The sequence below is a fragment of the Cervus elaphus genome, chromosome 19, assembly GCF_910594005.1.
Source record: "Cervus elaphus chromosome 19, mCerEla1.1, whole genome shotgun sequence".
Lineage (NCBI taxonomy): Eukaryota > Metazoa > Chordata > Mammalia > Artiodactyla > Cervidae > Cervus > Cervus elaphus.
The window spans coordinates 63,904,210-63,927,233 of record NC_057833.1 but is presented as its reverse complement, the minus strand read 5'-3'; the positions used below and the strand labels follow the sequence as shown (position 1 = coordinate 63,927,233).

General features: G+C 36.4%; 1 protein-coding gene across 3 annotated transcripts in view; it reads right to left on the bottom strand.

Annotated features, from left to right (window-relative positions):
- Window positions 1-23,024, bottom strand: part of TBC1D5 (TBC1 domain family member 5) — a 564,837-nt gene that overhangs the window by 487,561 nt on the left and 54,252 nt on the right. For all 3 annotated transcript variants that reach the window (XM_043875247.1, XM_043875248.1, XM_043875246.1), the window contains exon 2: window positions 11,918-11,975. The gene's annotated coding sequence lies outside the window, so the exon portion shown is untranslated. The remainder of the gene's footprint in view (window positions 1-11,917; window positions 11,976-23,024) is intronic.

Below are 23,024 nucleotides of genomic sequence, written 5' to 3'. Positions count from 1 at the left end.
AAAGGCAAAGAACAGCTCAGAAACAATGTTGGGTAAAAAAAGATTAAAAGGCAACTGCATAAAGACTAACAGAATATTTCAGGTTAGTAAGAACACTTAAAGAACACATGAAAGCTAGCCTAAAAACACGGACAGGAAAGATATAAACCAATTCCAGGACGGTGGTTATCTTTGGAAAAGGAAGAACTTTAAAATGTTTTTTACAAATATATACAGCAAATATTAGCATATGAATTCTGCATGGTAAATATCAACACAAGGTTGCCAGTTCTATTTATCCTCCATATTTCTGTGAATATTTAAATGATTTCTTAAATATTTTAAAGCTAAGCCATAATGCACATAATTTGTTTCCGAAAAAATTAAGAGAATTTACAATGTTTTACCTGAAACATGAGGGTCTACCTTTTTAAAATTCATGGCTTTGGTTGGTCTTCATATTCAAAAATTTTTAAATTCCAATCTAAAACACTAAAAATTCTATCCTCTTTTGACAAGTGATTTGGCTTAGTACCAATTTCGGATCATTAGTTCTCAGGAGACTCCATGGTTTTATTTCAAAGTAGACTGAAAGAATTCACCACGGAGACTTCCTAAGTGAGTTAAAAACACGCTTCCTGGGGGGCTCTAAACAACCGGCTCCATCCTTTGTCCTACAGCAAACAGGCTGCAGCGCCCCACTCTGCTCTTCTAACTCCCCAGGGGGAGCCCAGCACTTCATTAGTGTGTTCCTTCTCATTTCCTGTTTACAGAAGGTATTAAGCTTCTATTTAAATATATATACATATTCCTAGTTTAAGTCTTTATATGTATCTAACAAAATTTTACTCTAAAGAAATCAGAACCACAGTGACAAGCTTTCTAACTTGTATGAAAATTACTTGTGTCCAATTTCAGTTCAGCTTCATTTCTTTACAGGCCTTTGGAAATATGACAGATCATTTACAGCTAAAGAGAAACAAGTTCCCTCCCATTTACAATTATATTTGTACAAGGAAACAAAAGTTTAATATACTTTATGTCACCATGAAGGAAACATTAAAGATACTGTTAATTTTCACAAAAACTGATCAATATTCTCTCAAAGCAGCAACCATCCAATTTAAAGAATTACTGGCTTGTTATCTTAAACAAGAAATCATATTCGACTTATATTGATGTTTTATATTTGAAGCATGTCATGCAATATTGTAATTTATCTCATAAATCTACTAGAGTGTGATCAAATCCTATCAATTCTGATTGGCATAAATTTGAAACAATGAAGCAATCACATCTGTTAAGCAGTTCTAGTTTGCTAGACAACATTTTAAAAGTTTACACAAAAACAGAGTTACATTTTTTCTCAGTAAGACCTTCCTGTACCTCACTGGAGCTTTTCCATAAAGCTTTGTTTGTGTACTAGGTTCAGTGGGATTCAGACAAGAGACAAGAAACAGAGATAGAAGAAGTGTGAGAGATTAAATGACAGAAATGGTTGAAGTATGAACTTCAAACACTCCAAAAATATTTTAACAAAACTCCAAATGAATTACAAGGTATCAAGACAGAAGAAAATAAATTCATTTGAATAAAAAAATATAATCTAACTTTATCCTGACACTACTCCTGAAAATATATGAATGTTGAATTAATTAAAAATACATGGACATAAAACAGAATTCCAACCATGCTTTTTGGATTAAAACACTACAGCAAAATTTGCCACCACTTTTTTTGGTACAAAATCCCTAATTTTTGAAACTTAAATGATTTTTATGAAAACATTATTATAGTATGTATATAAGTTAGTAGGTGAAAAATACAATATCCCCAAAGTACCTCCAGGTAATTTTTTAAATACTTCTAATTAGCATGTGAACTCAAGGATAAAAATGACTAGGCCCTAAAGATACATCGGGTAAATGGGCTAAAATCAGAAAGAAATATTAAAAATAAAACTTAGGACACTGTTAAGTAACTTCAAGTTACTGATCCTTATTGATTTATATCATCATGACTAAGATACAACTTAAGAGTGTGTGAATATTCTACTAAGGATGGCTACATTATTATTATAAAATAAACTCCATCTGGGCCATTCACTGACCATTAACTACAGACAATGCTGAGACAAGTCTCCTCCTACTGAACTCTATCCTGGCCACTCCTGCCCTGCACACATCTTCCCTCAGAAGCGATACCTCCTCAATCTCCCTTCATACCAATCACACATACTCAGTACATATTTGCTGATGGGTTTATTTCAACTTATATGAAAACATGACTCATGAGTCATATAAGTTTAAATTACAACAATTTCATTCTCTACCATTAAAGCTGAAATAAATAAAACAAAACAATATGATTGAAGGGAAAAGACAACAGATAATTCTGCTGGTGAAACCTGACCCCAAGACAGTGACAGGGTTTCTTGATGAAATCTTGTGTTGATTCAGATGTTTTCCTTCTGCCTGTGGATATGGCAGGTTTTCACAAGACAACTATATCCTATTTTCTTAGAATTTTCACTTGGAATTACTGGAATGCTTTGCTAACCAAAGATGGCAAAACTTTTTTCTCCATTCTTAGGTCATTTCTATGATTTTGTCGTATTACCCTTAATACATAAAACTATCCACTAGTCATCTATTTTTTAGTATCTTAAAGATTAATTTTTAATTAAATGCATAAAGAAATCAAAATTTTCATGACAATGCTAATTTAGCTTCAATATAAAGACATTTTCGATTACTCTAGGAAACTAACAATACTAATATTTTACATTTAAAAAGGTAAATCTCCATTAAATTTTATTTTCAATATATCTTCTGGAAAAACTGTACTGCTGCTACCTATTATCAACTTCATTTCTGAATTTTATGTTTTCATTCAAGAAAACACAATGCTTTGCACACAGGTACAGGTAAAAATAAGACAATTCCTGTTTTTATTACAAAGATAAGCAATGATCTAATTATTACAATATGGTATTATAAGTGTTTTCCAAAGGTGTGTAGGTGAGGAGACATCACTGAGAAATCAGCGGAAGCTTTCAAGAGCTGTGTACTGCAGGCTGAGTTAGCCACGGAAGAGGTAAGGCGTGAACAGCACATACAAAGATCAACTTAACAAAGATTAACCACATGGGCTTATTTTCTTCTTCCTCCCCAAACACAAAAGAGATCTTATTTCTGGAAAATGAGTAACTTTTCAAAGGAAGTACCTCATAAGAGAACTTAAAAAAGATACTGAGGAAAAGGTGAACCCTTCTGCCCACAACCCAGGAACATTCAACTCCACACACCCCACATCTACTACCCTGGAGCTGAATCTCCAAATACAGGAAATGGAAAAAGAAAATCAACTTTAAAAAATGGGGGAGGTGGAAGGGGGTGAAAATCATTTCAGTTCAGTTGCTCAGTCGTGTCCGACTCTTTGCAACCCTGTGGACTGCAGCACGCCAGGCCTCCCTGTCCATCACCAACTCCCGGAGTTTACTCAAACTCATGCCCATGGAGTCGGTGATGCCATCCAACCATCTCATCCTTTGTCATCCCTTTCTCCTCCCACCTTCAATCTTTCCCAGCATCAGGGTCTTTTCAAACGAGTCAGCTCTTCGCATCAGGTGGCCAAAGTATTGCAGCTTCAGCTTCAGCGTCAGTCCTTCCAATGAACACCCAGGACTGATCTCCTTTAGGATGGACTGGTTGGATCTCCTTGCAGGTCCAAGGGACTCTCAAGAGTCTTCCCCAACACCACAGTTCAAAAGCATCAATTCTTTGGCGTTCAGCTTTCTTTATGGTCCAACTCTCACACCTATACATGACTATTGGATATGACTATACGGATGTTTCTTCCACAAAGTAATGTCCCTTTTTAAATACGCTGTCTAGGTTGATCATAATTTTTCTTCCAAGGAGCAATCGTCTTTTAATTTCGTGGTTGCAGTCACCATCTGCAGTGACTTTGGAGCCCAAAAAAGTATGTCACTGCTTCCGTTTTTGCCCCATCTGTTTGCCATGAAGTGATGAGACCAGATGCCATGATCTTAGTTTTTTGAATGCTGAATTTTAAGCCAACTTTTTTCACTCTCCTCTTTCACCTTCATCAAGAGGCTCTTTAGTTCCTCTTTGCCTTCTGCCATAAGGGTGGTGTCATCTGCATATCTAAGGTTACTGATATTTTTCCCGGCAATCTTGATTCCAGCTTGTGCTTCATCTAGCCTGGCATTTCACATGATGTACTTGGCATAGAAGTTAAATAAGCAGGGTGACAATATACAGCCTTGACATACTCCTTTCCCAATTTGGAACCAGTTTGTTGTTCCTTGTCCAGTTATAACTGTTGTTTCTTGACCTTCATACAGGTTTCTCAGGAGGCAGGTAAGGTGGTCTGCTATTGCCACCTCTTGAAAAATTTTCCACAGTTTGTTGTGATCCACACAGGCAAAAACTTTAGTGTAGTCAATGAAGCAGAAGTAGATGTTTTTCTGGAATTCTCTTGCTTTTTCTATTAGCCAAAGAATGTTGGCAATGATCTCTGGTTCTTCTGCCTTTTCTAAATTCAGCTTGTACATCTGGAATTTCTCGGTTCACGTACTGTTGAAACCTAGCTTGAAGGATTTTGAGCACTATCTTGTTTGCATGTGAAATGAGTGCAACTGTGTAGTAGTTTGAACATTCTTTGACACTGCCCTTCTTCGTGATTGGAATGAAAACTGGCCATTTCCAGTCCAGTGGCCACTGCTGAGTTTTCCAAATTTGCTGGCATTACTGAGTGTAGCACTTTCACAGCATCATCTTTTAGGATTTGAAATAGCTCAGCTGGAATTTCATCACCTCCACTAGCTTTGTTCATAGTAATGCTTCCTATGGCCCATTGACGTCACACTCCAGGATGTCTGGCTCTAGATGAGTGATCACAGCACTGGAACCACGATCCAGGTCATTACGATTTTTTATGTGTAGTTCTTCTGTGTATTTTTGCCACCTCTTCTTAATATCTTCTGCTTCTGTTAGGTTCATAACACTCTGTCCTTTACTGTGCCCAACTCTGCATGAAAGTTCCCTTGGTACTATATACCTACTACACTTCAATTTAAAAAAATAAAAAGCATCAAGTATTCCTTGACCAAAGATGCCACTGAGATTAGAGGGAACTCCCATGACAATGATTTAGTCTGCAGGCTAACAGTCTCTACATTAAACCAGTATCAAGTGACTGTCAAACTGTTACACATTTATCTCTCAAGTTATGCTCATAGGCACTATAAACAGTTATCACTTTGAAGATAAGCAAAATAATTTATCTAAACAAAAACACAGGTATACACATATTTTTACCCGAGATATGGTTCAACTGTATTATTTTATAATTTGGTTTCACTTAAAAAGCCAACAAAATCAGTCTATAGTTTCTATTAAGCAAGGAAATGATTTTGAGATACTAGCAACTGCTCAAAATGTCTGTCAGATTACATCAGTTATCTATTTCAGAGTCACACCACTCCCCCATAATTGGTTGATTATCATTAGTTATTTTTCAGATTTTAAGTGAAAAAGTAAGCTCACTCTATTTGGGTGCCTTGTAGACAGTATCTCATTTTTCAGTCCCATTATTATGCATATTTTATATGCAGCTAATTTTCACTTACAAATTATCAAAGAAATTAGAGTAAGCCCCCATATTCCTAACTAGACTAGGGTTTCTGCTAAAATATTTTTCTGTGAATTGTTGGCTTTGACATTTTTCTCATCCATATAAGAAGCTCCAATCTCATTTGGAAGTATCTTTTAAGCTCAAAAGTTAGAAGAACTGTAAAGATTAAGTGCACATTTCCAAAACAATAGTTCTCAGTCCCACAAATCCAATGCCCCTTTCATTCCCTGAACCATCCTGAACTGAAATTCAGAGTTAATAAACTCTAACTACATACAGAATATTTTTCAAAAAATCAGTACTAATTCCTAACCACAACAAATGCTTAGGCATAACTATTCAAGAGGGAATAAAGCAGTCACGTATTTGTACCTATATATAATAAGTTTGAATCAAAAAGGAAAAAGATCACAAGTTATTCTCTATAAAAAGTACAAAAAAAAAGAAAAGAGAGGGATAGGAGAACCCTAGAATAAAAAATAGTACTGAGATAAGTGATTATAAACAAAAATTAAATTGAAGGTGATGAGAAAGACAGAAATAGCTTCAATGAAATAATGATTGAAATGTGAAGATAAATTATATACTGTTAAAAGGAGAAAACTATGAAATGTGGTATTAGTGCAACTGACCTGGGTTTTGTTTTTAAGTGTAGTGTCAAAATAATTATTAATACCTATGCTAAGCTTGTTACACTGCAGTTACAACCTACTCCAGAAAACCTACCACACTCTCTTTAGTTATTAAGTCTCCAGTAGTTAAAAATACTGCACCAGACCATATACCCCTAAAATATAGAACAACCAGTGGAGTGAGTAAAGAAATATAAAAAGTTTCATAAAAGTTGGATAGATTGCTTATTGGAGGTGGTACCAAAGTAATGCCGGTATAACACAAACATACAACATAACAAATAAAGAATTTTAAAATATGTTTAACAATGTATTTATCATTCTAAACACAAAATTTTAACATTTAGGATGGCAATCATGAAATATCTTTAAACATTCCTTATCAACTAATAAAACTGAATTCATTTAGATCCATTAATTTTAAATTTAGTTTGTTGTTAAAAGAGTCTTAAATACTCTCTATCACATATCTGCAGTCAGAGCTGCCAGGAAACTGCATTGCTGAAAACTTTTCAACTAGATATCTAGTTAGAAGTGCTATAAATCAGGAATTGGAAAGAATGTGTGAAGTAAGTACAATTTTGAGAGAACAACTTCATTCTACTTAAGCTTCCCCTCCACACAAATTTCCCCTAAGTATCAAACTGTTCACGTAACATCTTATAAAACAACTGTCAGCAATATTATAGACTGAAGTATTATTGCTTTATCTTTGAAGAGAGTTTAACCAAGCGGATATTCAAAGCTCCATGGTACTCAGAAAAATTTTCTGTAGTCTGAGACTGTCCCACGCATTGCAGGACACCCAGCGTCCCTGATTCCCAACCACTCAGTGTCAGAAGCATCCCCACAATTACTGTGACAAGTGACAGTAGCCCCCTTAACCGCCCAAGTCCCCCTCTTCAGCCCGCAGCCCCCTTGCTTGGAAATCACATTTTAACAGTCTTACAGCAGAAAGAACACTATAGCGGGCAGCAATGTCAAAAAACGTGCTTCAAACACAGAAGGAAACACTTTCATCAACTAAAAACTGTAACTTCTCGATTTTATCCTCTTCCAAACATTCTTTCTTCAGCCTATATTTTTTGGTATGGTGTACTGAGGCTAACTTAAAGGGATTTGTTATCCCCTCTAGAACATATGCATAATCTATTTATATAAGCTTTTTAATAGAAAGCTTTCCTATATAGTGGCTTTTTCAATATTTCAACTTTTACTTAGCTAAAGTCAGAAGTAGAATCTAGCCATCAGACTGCACACACACAGGCATGCATGCTTCCCCAGTCTCACCTGCACGCTTCTGTTTTGGTTTTGTTGTGGCAGTGTTGTCTGGTGTCCAGTGTTTCACCAAGCAGCATTAATACTAAGACAATGCACTGAGTCAGAAGAGGATGCAGTTATTATTAAAGACTGTTATGTGGCAATACTATCTAGTGCCCTAAAAAGAAATCCCTGGAGGACAAGAGGCCCCTTTTACTCTGCAAACTCTAAATTTAATAAGGTTCTATTTAATTAGTGCAGAATTCAGATACACTGTATTCATGCCAAATTTTGCAACCACATGGGAGGTAGGGGAAAGATACTTCAAACACTTCCATGGGAACAACCTTAGGTAGCTGTCTTAAAATATCAGTGCAGGACTCAAACTACTTCACATGCTATCCACAAAATGGATGAGGTGTGAAAGAAATTATGTGTTTAACATGACCTTTGGCTGTACTTTCACTTGTTATAAAGGAGCTATTCTCAAAGCCAACCCATAGGCTGTTATTACTCGTATAGTTACAGTACTATTTTACCAAGTGCTTCATACTGTGACAAACTTCAGACAGAATATATGGACGCTCTTACCTTTGTTACAAGGCATAATAGACTTCTCTGAACAAAAAGAGTGATGAATGTATGAATAAGAACTATTGCATGAGAATTTTTTCTTTTCAATATACATTCAAATATAAATATGCCAGTGTGGTTACCTAGGTTCAACTTAACAAGTCATCTATACTCTAAATGCCAAAAAAAAAACCAAAACACTTAAGTTTAATATCTAGTAATGACTTTATTAAACACATGTCAAGAGGGAATTAAAAAGAAAACTATATAAAAAATAAAAACTTTCAGCAATTCTCTTCTACAGATTCCCATTTCCCCACAAAGAATTTCACCAAGGAACACAGTTGTTTTCAAAAATTCATTGTTTCAGCAAAACAGCCAACTTATCAATATAAATGACATGTAACATATTTTAAGGAAAAAAAAGACGATTGGATCATATAATAAAAAATTATAAATTCTGAAGGTATAACAAATAGAAATAGTTTTCCATACAATGTCAAATTTAGCAGATTTACAAAGCTAAAATAGGTAGCTCAGTGGTGAAGAGCCCACCTGCCGATACAGGAGACACTAGCTCGATTCCTTGTCTGGGAAGATCCACATAAGCCTGTGAGTCACAGCTACTGAGCCGGTGCTCGAGAGCTCAAGCCACAACTACCGAGTCCATGGCCTCAACTGCAGAAGCCACGTGCTCTACAGTCTGTGCTCTGCAACCAGAGAGACCACGGGAGTGAGAAGCCTGTGCAGCAACTGGAGAGTAGTCCCCACTCGCCACAACTAGAGGGGAAAAAAAGCCCACGAAGCAATGAAGATCCAGCATGGCCAAAAATAAATAAAATTATGCTTTAAAAAATCTCATAATGTATGCTATGAAGAAAAACTTTAGAACTACTATCTATTCTACTATGACCATATTTGCCATACTCATATTTCTGTTCCCAATACCAATACCTCTTTACTTTCACCTTTTTTTTTTTTTTTCCCATTGTGTTTTATGAAAGTCATAAACACAAACTGCCTAAGTTGGTTAACAAAAACACATAAATACTGGCCATAATAGAAGTGTGTTTTATCACAAACTATTTTTTAAAATATTACACATGAATTAAGACTTCTCTTAAATATGCATTATCAACACTATAACTACGCAATAAGAATCTGAGATGTTACTAGGGTGACCACAGGTCTCAATTCGCCCAGGATGGTACCAGTTTACACCTACAGTTTTGGCATTCATACAAAAGCAGTTATTTATGGTACTCACACTGTCACCCAAGATTTGACTTAACAGAGCCCTGGAAATGGCCATGGGCTTAAGAGTCAAAAGAAGTAGTCTGAGCATTAGATATCCAGCAGGCAAACATTTAATCTCCCTGAGGTACAAATTGTTCTTCAGTATTTAATATGGATCCACTATACAGGATTATAAGAAAAATCAAATCAGAAAATTCAAGAAGCTCAAGTACTACCTACTGGTTTAAAAAAGATGACCAAAAAAAAAAAAAAAAGATGACGAAATGAACTACAAAGTGAATATACTTGGCAAGTGAAGCCTGTCAGAGATATAAATAACCACAGACTCTAAAAACAACAAACAAAAACAACTCAAGTGAAAAACTACATTATACCAACTACACATTCGGAACTGTAATGGGCTAAGAAGGACCGTGGGAATCAGACTAAATGAGCACCAGTTTCAGCACCATTACTTACTGTCAGCTGTGTGGCAATGAGCAAGTTCCTAAGTCTGTTTCCTCATTCATAAAATGAAAATAATAACCATACTTCTCTCACTTGGAAGAGCAACAAATAATCCATGTAAAAGATATGATTACTTTGTGCAGCACTGTGCCTGCACAAAGTAAGTGCTCAATAAATGCTAGCTATTATTATGACAATATGAGATTATTCAGGAGGCAATTTCACACACCTGTGCATGGGTGTGTACACATATGTGTATCTGCAACTTTCAATTAAAAATCACTTAGATGACACAGCTACTATTCACAGATACATGGTATAGTGTGGAATATTACACTAGTATTGAAGATCCTACTCAACACTGGAGAAGGCAGTTTTTCTCTCTGAAAGAAGTCCACAGTGGCATCTTGAAGCACATTTTAAAATAAAATTCCATATCTAACAATATCTGTAGTTGTTCATCTCCAGAACAGAAGAGTCAAAGATATGTATAATACACACATTTTAAATCCACGAATATAAATCAAAGGATGACACTCCCTTTAAGGCAAGCAGAAGAAGGCACTAAAGCAACATCCCAATTAAATATTCATACAGTCAATATTTCAAAATAAGAATTCTGGGTTTACATATGCACATTTTACAATTCTATAGTGAAACCTTTCTACAGAGGTCATTTTCCCCATATTTCACAGCATTTATTTCAAAATGTACAATGTTGCTTCTCTCTGAAGTGCTAAAACTGTAAAGTACACAGTAATTCACTGCAAGCAAACCCAAGAGGAAGACCATGTTGTGCACATGATACCCTGTAACCCAAACAATTAGCTTAACCTATTGATTAAACCCATTCAAAAAGAGAACACATATAACATGCTCCATCTTATGATTATAAAACAGCATCAGAACTAAGAAGAAATATTTTATTTGGTGAAAAATAGAAACTTTACATATGAGAATCACTAGGTCAAGTCAGAGAAACTATAGCTTGCATTTATAAAGACCTCTGTCCATTTTTAGCTCATTAAAATAAAGGGATTTAAAACTTTCCACAAGAGATATGGTATAAAATAAATATGTCACCAAAAATGATATAAAAATCTATATAAACATTATGCTGCTTTCCAAATACACATATAACAGGGATTTAAAAAAAAGAACAAACCCTTCATCAGTCAACTTTACATCTCAGGAATCCAAATCTAAGTTCTCTGAACTTTATTAAAAATATTCCAGTAGTACAACAACTTTGCCATTAAACTCCATTATCTATTCTAAATCAACCTACCACTCTTTAGAGATACCAAGGATAATGAAGACTGAATTTACAAGTTCTGTCTCAGTTTATGGACTATAGGCTATATCATTAATCTGTAAGTGACTGTACAATGAGTATCCACATAACATATATTCTATCAGCAGTAACCCTAAACAGGTAAATTTAGAGCTAAACAAAGCATAACTGAACTTTTATAACTACCATAAATTACATAAAAAAAAAAAAATCCCTGGGCATTGCAATGAATATACTTTTGCCTTAGAGCTAATACTTTAATTTTAAAGAACCACAAAGAAAAAAATCAAAACTAGTCAGTAACAATGCAGCGTCTAAAAGCAATAAACTCAAAATTAAGTTATAAATAATTTAAAGCATGTCATGAAGATGTATTAATAATTCATCAGATAAATAATTTACTAAATAATCAAATAAATAAATAATGAAATACATAAATAAATCAGCAAATAAATAATTCTGCAAAATAACCTAAACAATAAGTCACCCAAACAAATCACAAACCTACAAAACTACAATGATTCTTTGGATTCTGATAGTTTTAAATAAGCAAATGTACATAAACTAGATCAATCCTTGTTAGAATTAGAAATATTTTTCAATGCTATTGGTAAAATCCTCATCTCAGTACATAAGAACACATTTTCAATTTTTAAAAGACTGCACAGGATTAGTTCTTATAAATTATTAACACAATTATAATATATCCTCCTCTACATTTTACATATAATATCTCTGCCTAACATATTTCCCCTCAACAACTGGATACTTAAAATATTCTTAATTTACAGTTCTTTTTCAAAGCAATACTTACAATAGTCCTATGGTCTTTTTGACAGCTTTCCTATCTTCACCAAGTCTCTGGAAATTTTCTGCAGGGGTAGAAAAATAAGAGTAACCTTAATTATTATAGATGGCATTTCATTCACTAGTGAACAGTGCTTTATAATTCTACAAAGGAGCAGTGGGAAGTGGAGATTAGTAGCTGCGAACTTTCTCAAGTTTTTAGAAGTCTTTAGTGGACTAAACACAAGCTGACAGAGGCCAGCCTCCTCTACTGGCGCTGACACACAATCTGTTAAAATTGGCGGGATTTCAGATGTGAAGACAAAAACTCCCAAGGACAAAGAGACCGGCTGACATCTAATGCTATCAACAATTTGAGAAGCTCAGGGTCCTTGAAAGAGCACATGAGATCACTTAACTGTTACAACCTGAGTGGGCAACAAGCTAGCCAGAGCCCCACTAACAGAGAAAACACAGCTGGCCTCCTACACCAGCCTTCATGAGCATTTCAGGTTCTGTCCACCCACAGCATTAGGGACTCCTCAAGCCCATCAATAGCAGACCCCAAGCTGTGACAGCCTAGCCCACAGAAACAAGAACCTTGCAATGAGCATTTGACACTTTTAAGGAAATAAACCCCAACAGTATAACACAACATCTGAAAAGAAGGAAACTAAAAGTATTTTCTATAATTTATTTCAATGAATTTTCCAATCAAGTTAGGTAGTATTTTACCTATTTCATAATCAGGGAAAATGAGACTCATATACTGCCTGTGACCCCTAGCTGGCAGGAAGAGTCTAACTGCCTACACAACTTCATGTGAAGGGTCAGTGAACTACAGACGCCTTAAATTTGAACCTACTCTTAAAAACATAGCAAGTCCTAAAGCATTGCAAATTCATGAAAGCAATGGTTTTGCCTCCCAGAGGACATTTATTGACATGTCCAATAAAAAGAATATTTATTGGCAACAAATAGAGATCAGTGATGCTGCTAAACATCCTAAAATATAAAGGATAGTCTCCTACAACAAAGAACTATCTGGCCTAAAATATTAATAGTGCTGAGGGTGGGAGACCCTAGCTTAGAGTAAAATGTCCATAAGCACTGTGTGGTTTTCCTACATAAAAAACTAACATTTTTGGAGAAGGAAATGGCAGCCCACTCCAGTATTCACACCTGGAAAATCCCATGGACCGAGGAGCTTGGGGGGCTACAGTCCATGGGGTTGCAAAGAGTTGGACACAACTGAGCGACTTTGCTTCTTTGCTTTGTATCACGTGGGCAAGTCCCCATAAAGCGCCATATGTACTGGGATTAAAATTAAAGCAGTGATGTTTTGTTTCTTCAACTAGAGACTCTTAAACCTTGTCAACTACTGTGGGTTCCTCATTTCCTACCCTTTGTTGTCTGTTTTATTGTAGTTATAATAAAAAAAAAAAACTAACATTTTGTTCAGAGATGTAGTCTTTTTTTATATGTATAACATTGTATGTAGTGGGATACCCTAGATAAAAATGCATATACTGTGGAGAATGTGTATATGGGAACTCTTTGTACTTGCTAATTCTTCTATAATAAAAATCTAAAATTTCTCAAAAAAAAAAGTTTATTAACTTTTTAAATATGTATTCTTCAGTACTTTCAGATCATAAGCTCCTTATTGCAAAACTCAGGCTTAAACTCAAGTAGGGGAAACCACTAGACCATTCAGGTATGACCTAAGTTAAAACCCATCTGATTATACAGTAGAGGTAACAAATAGATTCAAGGGATTAGATCTGGTAGACAGAGTGCCTGAAGAACTACGGACAGAGGATTGTACCACTGTATAGGAGGGGGCTAACCAAAACCAGCCCTAAGAAAAAGCATTAAAAGAGGAAAAAATGATTGTCTGAGGAGCTCTTACAAATAGCTGAGAAAAGAAGAGAAGTGAAAGGCAGAAGAGAAAAAAGGAGATATACCCAACTGAATGTAGAGTTCCAGAGAATATCAAGGAGAGGTAAGAAAGCCTTCTTACACAAACGACACAAAGAAATAGAGGGAAACAACAGAATGGGAAAGACTAGCAACCTCCTCAAGAAAACTGGAGATACCAAGGGAACATTTCATGCAAAGATGGGCACAGTAAAGGACAAAAAATGGCAAGGACCTAACAGAAGCAGAAGAGACTAAGAAGAAGTGGCAAGAATACACAAAAGAACCTACAAAGACGTCTTAATGACACAGATAACCAAGATGGTGTGGTACTCACCTAATGCCAGACATTCTGGAGTGTGAAGTCAAGTGGGCCTTAGGAAGCATTATTATGAACAAAGCTAGTGGAGGTGATGTAATTCCATCTGAGCTATTGAAAATCCTAAAAGATGATGCTGTGAAAGTGCTGCACTTGATATGCGAGCAAATTTGGAAAACTCGGCAAAGGGTCACAAGATTGTAAAAGGTCAGCTTTCAATCCAATCCCAAAGACAGGCAATGCCGAAGAATGTCCAAACTACCTTACAGTTGCGCACATTTCACATGCTAGTAGGGTTATGCTCAAAATCCTTCAAGCAAGGCTTCAACAATACATGAACCAAGAACTTCCAGATGTGCAAGCTGGATTTAGAAAGAGCAGAGGAACCAGAAATCAACTAGATCATAGAAAAGGCAAAGGAATTTATTTAAAAAAAAAAAAAAAAGGAAAGAAATCTACTTCTGCTTGACTACACTAAAACCTTTGACTATGTGGATCACAACAAATGGGAAAATTCTTAACGGGATGGGTATAACAGACCACCCTACCTGTCTCCTGAGAACACTGTACGAGGGACAAGAAGAAGCCACAGTTAGAATGAGACACGGAACAATGGACTGGTCCCAAATTGGGAAAGGAGTATGTCTAGGTTGTATACTGCCATTCTGCCTGTTTAACTTATACGCAGAGTACATCATGAAATGCCGGGCTGGATTAAACACAACCTGGAATCAAGACTACTGGGAGAAATATCAACAACCTCAGATATGCAGATGACACCACTCTAAAGGCAGAAAGGGAAGAGAAACTAAAGAGCCTCTAGATGAAGGTGAAAAAAGAGAGTGAAAAAGCTGGCTTAAAACTCAACATTCAAAAAACTAAGATCAGGGCATCCAGTCCCATCACTTCATGGCAAACAGATGGGGAAAAAGTGGAAACAGTAGCAGAATTTATTTTCTTGGGCTCAAAATCACTGTTGATTGTGACTGCAGCCATGAAATTAAAAGACGCTTACTCCTTGGAAGAAAAGCTGTGACAAAATTGATAGCATATTAAAAAGCAGAGACATCACTTTGCCAACAAAGGGCCAACTAGTCAGATATTATTTTTCCAGTGGTCATGTACAGATGTGAGAGCTGGACCATAAAGAAGGCTGAGAGCCGAAAAATTGATGCTTTCAATCTGTGGTGCTGGAGAAGACTCGGACAGCAAGGAGATCAAACCTGTCAATCCGAAAGGAAAGCAACCCTGAATATTCATTGGAAGGACTGAAGCTGAAGCTCTGATACTTTGGCCACCTGATGAGAAGAGCTGACTCGTTAGAAAAGACACTGATGCTGGGAAAGATTGAGGGCAGGAGGAGAAGGGGACGACAGAGGATGAGATGGCTAGATAACATCACTGACTCAGTGGACTTGATTTGAGCAAACTCCAGGAGATAGTGAAGGACAGGGAAACCTGGAGTATTGTATTTCATGGGGTTGCAAAGAGTCAGACACGACTTAGTGACTGAACAACATATTCTTTCACTAAAGTTATGAATAACTGTCTTAGAATCAAGACCCCCAAAATACATCTAAAGTTATAAAAACAATTTAAATTTGTCAAAAATTCCCTAACAAAGTTAATGAGAGCATTAAAAGTAACAATTATGACCTAACTTTGTCTAAGTGACTAGCCAAGGTATCTAAAAGTATTACAAATTCATAGGGCTATATAAGATTACTTTAATATACTACTATTAATTTAGTGATTTTTGCCTAAAAGTCATCATATTGTTTTCTGCAATATTTGTGATAATTATTAAAATCATTTGAGAACAAAATTCATTAATATAATCATCAAACAACTCCAGAAAATATGTATCAAGTAATTTTCCATTCAATGGAAAATTAACCTCTCTCCCTCAATTAACCTCTCTCCAATCTCATGGCTTAGTGGTAAAGAATCTTTCTGCTAATGCAGGAGATGCAGGAGACATGAGTTCCATCCCTGGGTCTGGAAGATCCCCTGGGGGAAGAATTGGCAATCCACTCCAGTATTCTTTCCTGGAAAATTCCATGGACAGAACAGCCTGGCAGGCTGCAGTGCATGGGGTTGCAGAGAGTTGGACACAACTGAGTGAGCATGCACACACACACACGAGTTGATTCAATACATGTTTCCTTATATTGGACCTATCACATTTCTGCATAGAGTATCAAACAATGGTATCCTTTATCAGTGAGGATTAGATTACATCCTTCCCTAGCCAAAAAAAATTTAATAATTATAATGAGTTAAATGAGAGGAAAAAAAACTGAGGGAGAGAATTTCTCCCATGTGAACATCTTGGACAATCAAAGGTTGATGTGGCAGCTCTAAGTATCAGAGGTCCAAATTCCTTCCCTCTTTTTGCTCTACCATGTACTGTTATATTAGAAGTCACCTTGTACTCCAAGAAGGCTGTGGGGACTCCAGCTACTACCCCTATCTTGCAAGTAGCAGAAAGAAAGAAGGGGAAGGCCCATCCCACTCTCTTAGCTCATCAACTATAACCTAGTCCCTCTGCCCACACTCAACCACTTGAGGGGACAGGAAACCATCTCCAAATGTGGTAATCATCTACAAAACTGAGATTCTTGAATTTCCCTGGTGCCCCAGTCATCAAGAATCCACCTTCCAGTGCAGCGGAAATGGGTTCCACTCTTGTCCAGGAAGACTCCATATGCTGCAGGGCAGCTAAGCCCAAGTACAACTACTGAGCCTGTGGTCTGAATCCTGCGAGAGGCAACTACTGAGCCCATGCATCCCAGAGTCTGTTTTTCACAACAGGAAACCACCACAATGAGAAGCCCACACACCACCAACGAGAGAGGAGCCCCCACTTGCTGCAGTTTGAGAGAACCCGCGGGCAGCAATCAAGACCCAGCACAGTCTAAATAAATAAATAACCTTTTTAAAAACACTGGGATTTTTTTTTATTAAGAAAGAAATTTTGCAGGGCAAATTATGAGAGGCAGATTAAGGTGGAGATAACACTTCAAAAAAAATGGGAGATGCACTCAAATTTTTCATCAGAGTGGTTCACAGCAAATACAAATATGTATACATGTGTGTAAGTGCATATATATATTTATGAAAGAAAATCTAAGTGTTTAACAACAGGTGAATGGTTAAATAGATTTGAGGATAATCTCAAAACAGAATGCTATATAGATATTAAAAACTGCTTCAAACAATTTTATAGATACAAAGGAATGTTCACAATATTATATGAAAGAATAGGCTATCAAACATTTCATATAAAATAGTCCCTATTTAAATAAATATACATACATACAAATATACACAGTATGCATGTATGCTGTTGCTTCAGTGGTGTCCAACTCTTAGTCCACCAGGCTCCTCTGTACGTGGGAGGCAAGAATACTGGAGTGGGTTGACCCTATCTTCCCAACTCAGGGATTGAACCCACATCTCTTATTTCTCCTGCATTGGCAGGCAGGTTCTTTACCAGTAGTGCCACCTGGGAAGCTTTATACACAGTATATACTGATATATACACAGAGGCACATTTTGTATCTGTGTATATATAAAGAGAGGTTTCCCCGATGGCTCAGCAGGTAAAGAATCCACCTGCAATGCAGGAGTCACAGGTTCAATCCCTGGGTTGGGAACATCCCCTGGAGAAGGAGATAGCACCTACTCCAGTATTCCTGCCTGGTGGGCTACAGACCAAAGGGTCACAAAGAACTGGACACAACTGAGTGACAAAGCACACACAGAGAAAGACAGAGACCACATAAAAATCAAGAGAACAGGATTAAATGATAATAGTGGTTTAGGCTATTGGAAGCAATAAGCTTTCATTTTCCCCATACCTTTCATTGCTTTCTAATTTTTCTACAATGAACACATAATATGCCTATAATTTTTTTCATGAAGATTTTGGCCTAGATGAAGAAAACCACCTTAAAAAGGCAATTAGATTCAAGCTTTAATTTGCTACTTGGAATTTCATAATAACAAAAAGAGGAGGAGGGAAATCTATAGCTGCACTGTATTTTTCCCGACAGGGGCAAAATACACGCATTTCTCCTGAGTTGGTGTTAAGAAGCAAACTTCTTTATGCCCAGCTTGTTTTCAACTTACTAATACATACACATCACATTTGTCAGCTTTACACAACTCACTCCTAAGCAAATGCTATATCCATCATCGCTAAGAATCTATCCTACCATAGTGATTACTTTGTTCACCTCATTCTGAAGAACTAATCATTTGTACTTTAGGCATCCCTCCACTTTTACATTTCTAAATGTAAATCCACAAATCCCTCCACTTTTTACATTTCTATTTTTCTTAGTTCTACTCCACTCTATTATAAAATGGATCCATCTAACAGAAATTACATCTTTCTTATATCCTTGTAACTATCTTGCATTGTCTTGAATGCAACCACTAATCTATGGGCCATCTCTATAATTCTGTCATTTCAAGAATGTATTATCAATTCTCTTGACACTGTAACCTCAAAGTGGAACCTTCACAAAAGTTCTCACACTGAATTCACACTACTTGTATAATCCAATAAATCTCATGTGAAGACCTATTTAAAAGGATCTTAAATAGTCAGTATCCCTAGACACTGGGGAAAGCATAGGTAAATTCTCAAAGAAAGTAACTTCAATCCAGGCCTCAAAGAATCCAATAACTTTCAAAAACACTCAATTTAAAAAAAAAAAAAATCACAAAACAAGACACGAGTGAGGGCCAACGTAAGAAATAGAATAATTAGACTACACATACTTCAATTATTGGAAACACTATACAATAAGGATAGTACAAGTAATAGAAATACTTATAATATGGATGTGAAATAAATAAAATCTCAAGAAATAAAAAACAGTGGTAAAATTTTCAACTGAGTGGAAAAGTTAAACAGTAGAATCAATACAAACAGAAAGAATTAATAAATGGACTTTTAAAACCTACCTAAAATGCAGTTCAGAAAAACAAAGAAAGAAAATAAAATATGTAAGAGCAGAACAAAGAACAGAATCAGGAGGTCTGACAAAACACTTGAAACTATTGGTGATGAAGGGCCATTTTTTAAACAGCCGATCTACTGCAGACAAAGCTTCTGTAAAATACAGTAAACATGAATTTCTTTAAAAATCATATGCTTAGATGTCATGATAATACCAAGCTGCTATTAAAAGCATTTATTTACATTGAATTTATCTTGATTCATTAAATACCAGTGATACCAGTGTGCAGACCAGCGCTGACTTGAGGACGCCTTTGAGTAGCAACAATCTAAAACAAAATAGATCAAAAACAGAAAAGAATACAAAAGACAAAAGAAAATATAGCTGCCATTCAAATAGATGATGGCTGACAATTTTCAACACCAATTGAAGGCAAAAATGGACAAACCACAATGCAAGAAAAAACAGGAAAGATACATGTAAATATGTGGGTAACTCCTGATCAGTGTAGGGGTTACACCTACCACAAATCACTGCAACACAATTCCAAACCAGCATTTTCTATCATTTTTTTTTTTTGTAAAAAACTCTTAAGATTCAATCAAGCTCTAGATGTACTCTAAATAAACAAAAATAAAGACAAGTGGACATAGTAAAGAAAGCTATCAGAGATCAAGTTTCAAGAGTTAGTGATTTCCTCTCAGTACTGAGAGGAAACACTCCGTCCATACTTCTCAAACTGTGTTTACATCATTCGTTATTTCTAATGTGTAACTGTGTTAAAAAAAAAAATTCCAAACTTACATTAGCAGAGACTGAAAATGCTTTCAATTATATGGAAATGAACAGGATTCCAATTCCGTTAACTGTTTCTTTGAATGTGAGGTAAACTTCAGCATACGTTACCTATTACATCCTCTAATCATAACAGACTCTTATTTCTAAATGTAGTTCATTTAAAACACCCTGCTCAAATATCTAGCACAAATCAAATGTAAATTTATACCTAACATGGCAAAAGAGAACTACAGTATCACACCTCCTGAGAAAGAGTCATAACTAATGTCTGTATAAATAAATCTTTGGTCACTTTTCAAATATTTGACACACAAATAACTGAAGCACGATACACTTATGGGTTTCATAGAACAAGTATAATAATGGTGAAAGCTCACCACATGAAAGAACATGGTGAACAGCATAAAATATATAGGAAAAAAAATAGAAATTGAATATAACAATATATAGAGAAAAAGATAACCAAAATCTAATCAAAGGCTGCTTCTTAGTATCATTCCCCATCACATGAAATTGAAAGGACAATCATTGGGCACACATAGCAGATAAATCAAATGAAGTGATGTATTAACCTGTTTGATTCAGTGTCACTAAATGCAAACAATTTAGCAAGATATTTAATTTAACTGCTCATTTGATCTGAGTAAGATTCATATGGTGCTACCTCTGAGGTTATGGGAAAAGAATTCAAACAGAAAAAAAAAAAAAAACTGGACTGAGTAGTTAAAACTAGATCAGGTAAAAGTAACTCTAACAAAAGGCTTAGCGTGGCAAAAATTGTCAATCATATATTTGTTGCTCTTATTGCTGCTGAGTCACTAAGTCATGTCCAACTCTTTATTCTTTATGACCCTATGGACTGCAGCATGCCAGGCTTCCTTGTCCTTCACTATAATCTGGAGTTGCTCAAACTCATGTCCATTGAGTCATGATACTACCTAACCATTTCATGTTCTGTCTCCCCCTTCTCCTCCTGCCTTCAATCTTTCCCAGCATCAGGGTCTTTTACAATAAATCAGCTCTTCTCATCAGGTGGCCAAAGTACTGGGACTACAGCTTCAGCATCAGTCCTTCCAATGAATAGTCAGGACTGATTTCCTTTAGGATTAACTGGTTTGATCTCCTTGCTGTCCAAGGGACTCTCAAGAGTCTTCTCCAACACCACAGTTCAAAAGCCTCAATTCTTCAGCACTCAGCTTTCTTTACGGTCCAACTCTCACATCCATACATGACTACTGGAAAAGCCATAGCCTTGACTAGACGGACCTTTGTTGGTGAAGTGATGTCTCTGCTTTTTAATACACTGTCTAGGTTGTCATAGCTTTCCTTCCAAAGGGCAAGTGTCCTTTAATTTCACAGCTGCAGTCACCATCCCCAGTGATTTTGGAGCCCAAGAAAATAAAATCTGACATTACTTCCATTTTTTTCCCCTACTGTTTGTCATGAAATGATGAGACCAGATGCCATGATCTTAGCTTTCTTAACACAGATTTTCAAACCAACTTTTTCACTCTCCTCTTTCACCCTTATCAAGAGGATCTGTAGATCGTCTTCGCTTTCTGCCATTAGAGTGGTATCACCAGCATATGTGAAGACTGTTGATGTTTCACCCAGCAATCTTAATTCCTACTTGCGATTCATCCAGCCTAGTACTTTGCATGATGTAATCTGCATATAAGTTAAATAAGCAGGGTGACAATATACAATACAGACTTGTCTTCAGTTCAGTCGCTCAGTGGTGTCCAACTCTGTGTGACCTCAGAGACTGCTGCACACTGGGCTTCCCTGTCCTTTACCGACTCCCAGAGCTTGTTCAAACTCATGTCCATCAAGTCGGTGATGCCATACAAACATGTCATCCTGTCATCCCCTTCTTCTCCTGCCTTCAACTGTCCCAGCATCAGGGTCTTTTCCAATAAGTCAGTTCTTTGCACCTGGTGGCCAAAATATTGGAGCTTCAGCACCAGTTCTTCCAATGATTATTCAGGATTGATTTCCATAAGGATTGACTAGTTTGATCTCCTTGCCATTCAAGGGACTTTCAAGAGTCTTCTCCAATACCATAATTCAAAAGCATTAATTTTTCAGCACTCTGCTTTCTTTATGGTCCAACTCTCACATCCATACCTGACTACTGGAAAAATAATAGTTTTGACGAGACAGACCTCTGTCAGCAAAGTAATGTCTCTGCTTTTTAATATGCTGTCTAGATTTGTCATAGCTTTTCTTCCAATAAGCAAGCGTCTTTTAATTTCATGGTTGCAGTCACAATCTGCAATGATTTGGGAGCCTAAGAAAATAAAGGTCTGTCACCATTTCTATTGTTTCGCCATCTACTTGCCATGAAGTGATGGAACTGGATGCCATGATCTTAGTTTTTTGAGTGTTGAGTTTTAAGCCAGCTTTTTCACTCTCCTCTTTCACTTTCACCAAGAGGTGCTTTATTTCCTCTTCTTACTCCTTTCCCAATAACCAGTCAGCTGTTCTATCTCAGTTCTATGATCAGTTCTATCTGCTGCTTCTTAACCCACATACAGATTTCTCAGGAGACAGGTAAAGTAGTCTGGCACTCCCATTTCTTTTAAGAGTTTTCCACAGTATGCTGTGATCCATACAGTTAAAGACTTCATCATAGTCAAAGAAGATGTTTTTCTGGAATTCCCTTGCTTTCTGCACGATCTAGTGAATGCTGGCAATTTGATGTCTGATTCCTCTGCCTTTTCTAAATCTGGCCTGTACATCTAGAAGTTCTTCATTCACATACTGCTTAAGCCTAGCTTAATAGATATGAGCATTACCTTGCTAGCACGTAAAATGAGCCCAAATGCACAGCAGGTTTGAATACTCTTTGGCATTGCCCTTCTCTGGGGTTAAAATGAAAACTGAAATTTTCCAGTCCTGTGGCCACTGCTGTGTTTTCCAAATTTGCTGAGATATTGACTACAACACTGTAACAGCATCACCTTTCAGGATTTAAATAGTTCAGCTGGAATTCTGTCACTCCCTCTAGCTTTGCTCACAGTAATGCTTTCTTAAGGCTCATTTGACCACATACCCCAGATGTCCGGTTCTAGATGAGTGACCACACCATCGTAGTTATTCAGCTCATTAAGGCCATTTTTGTA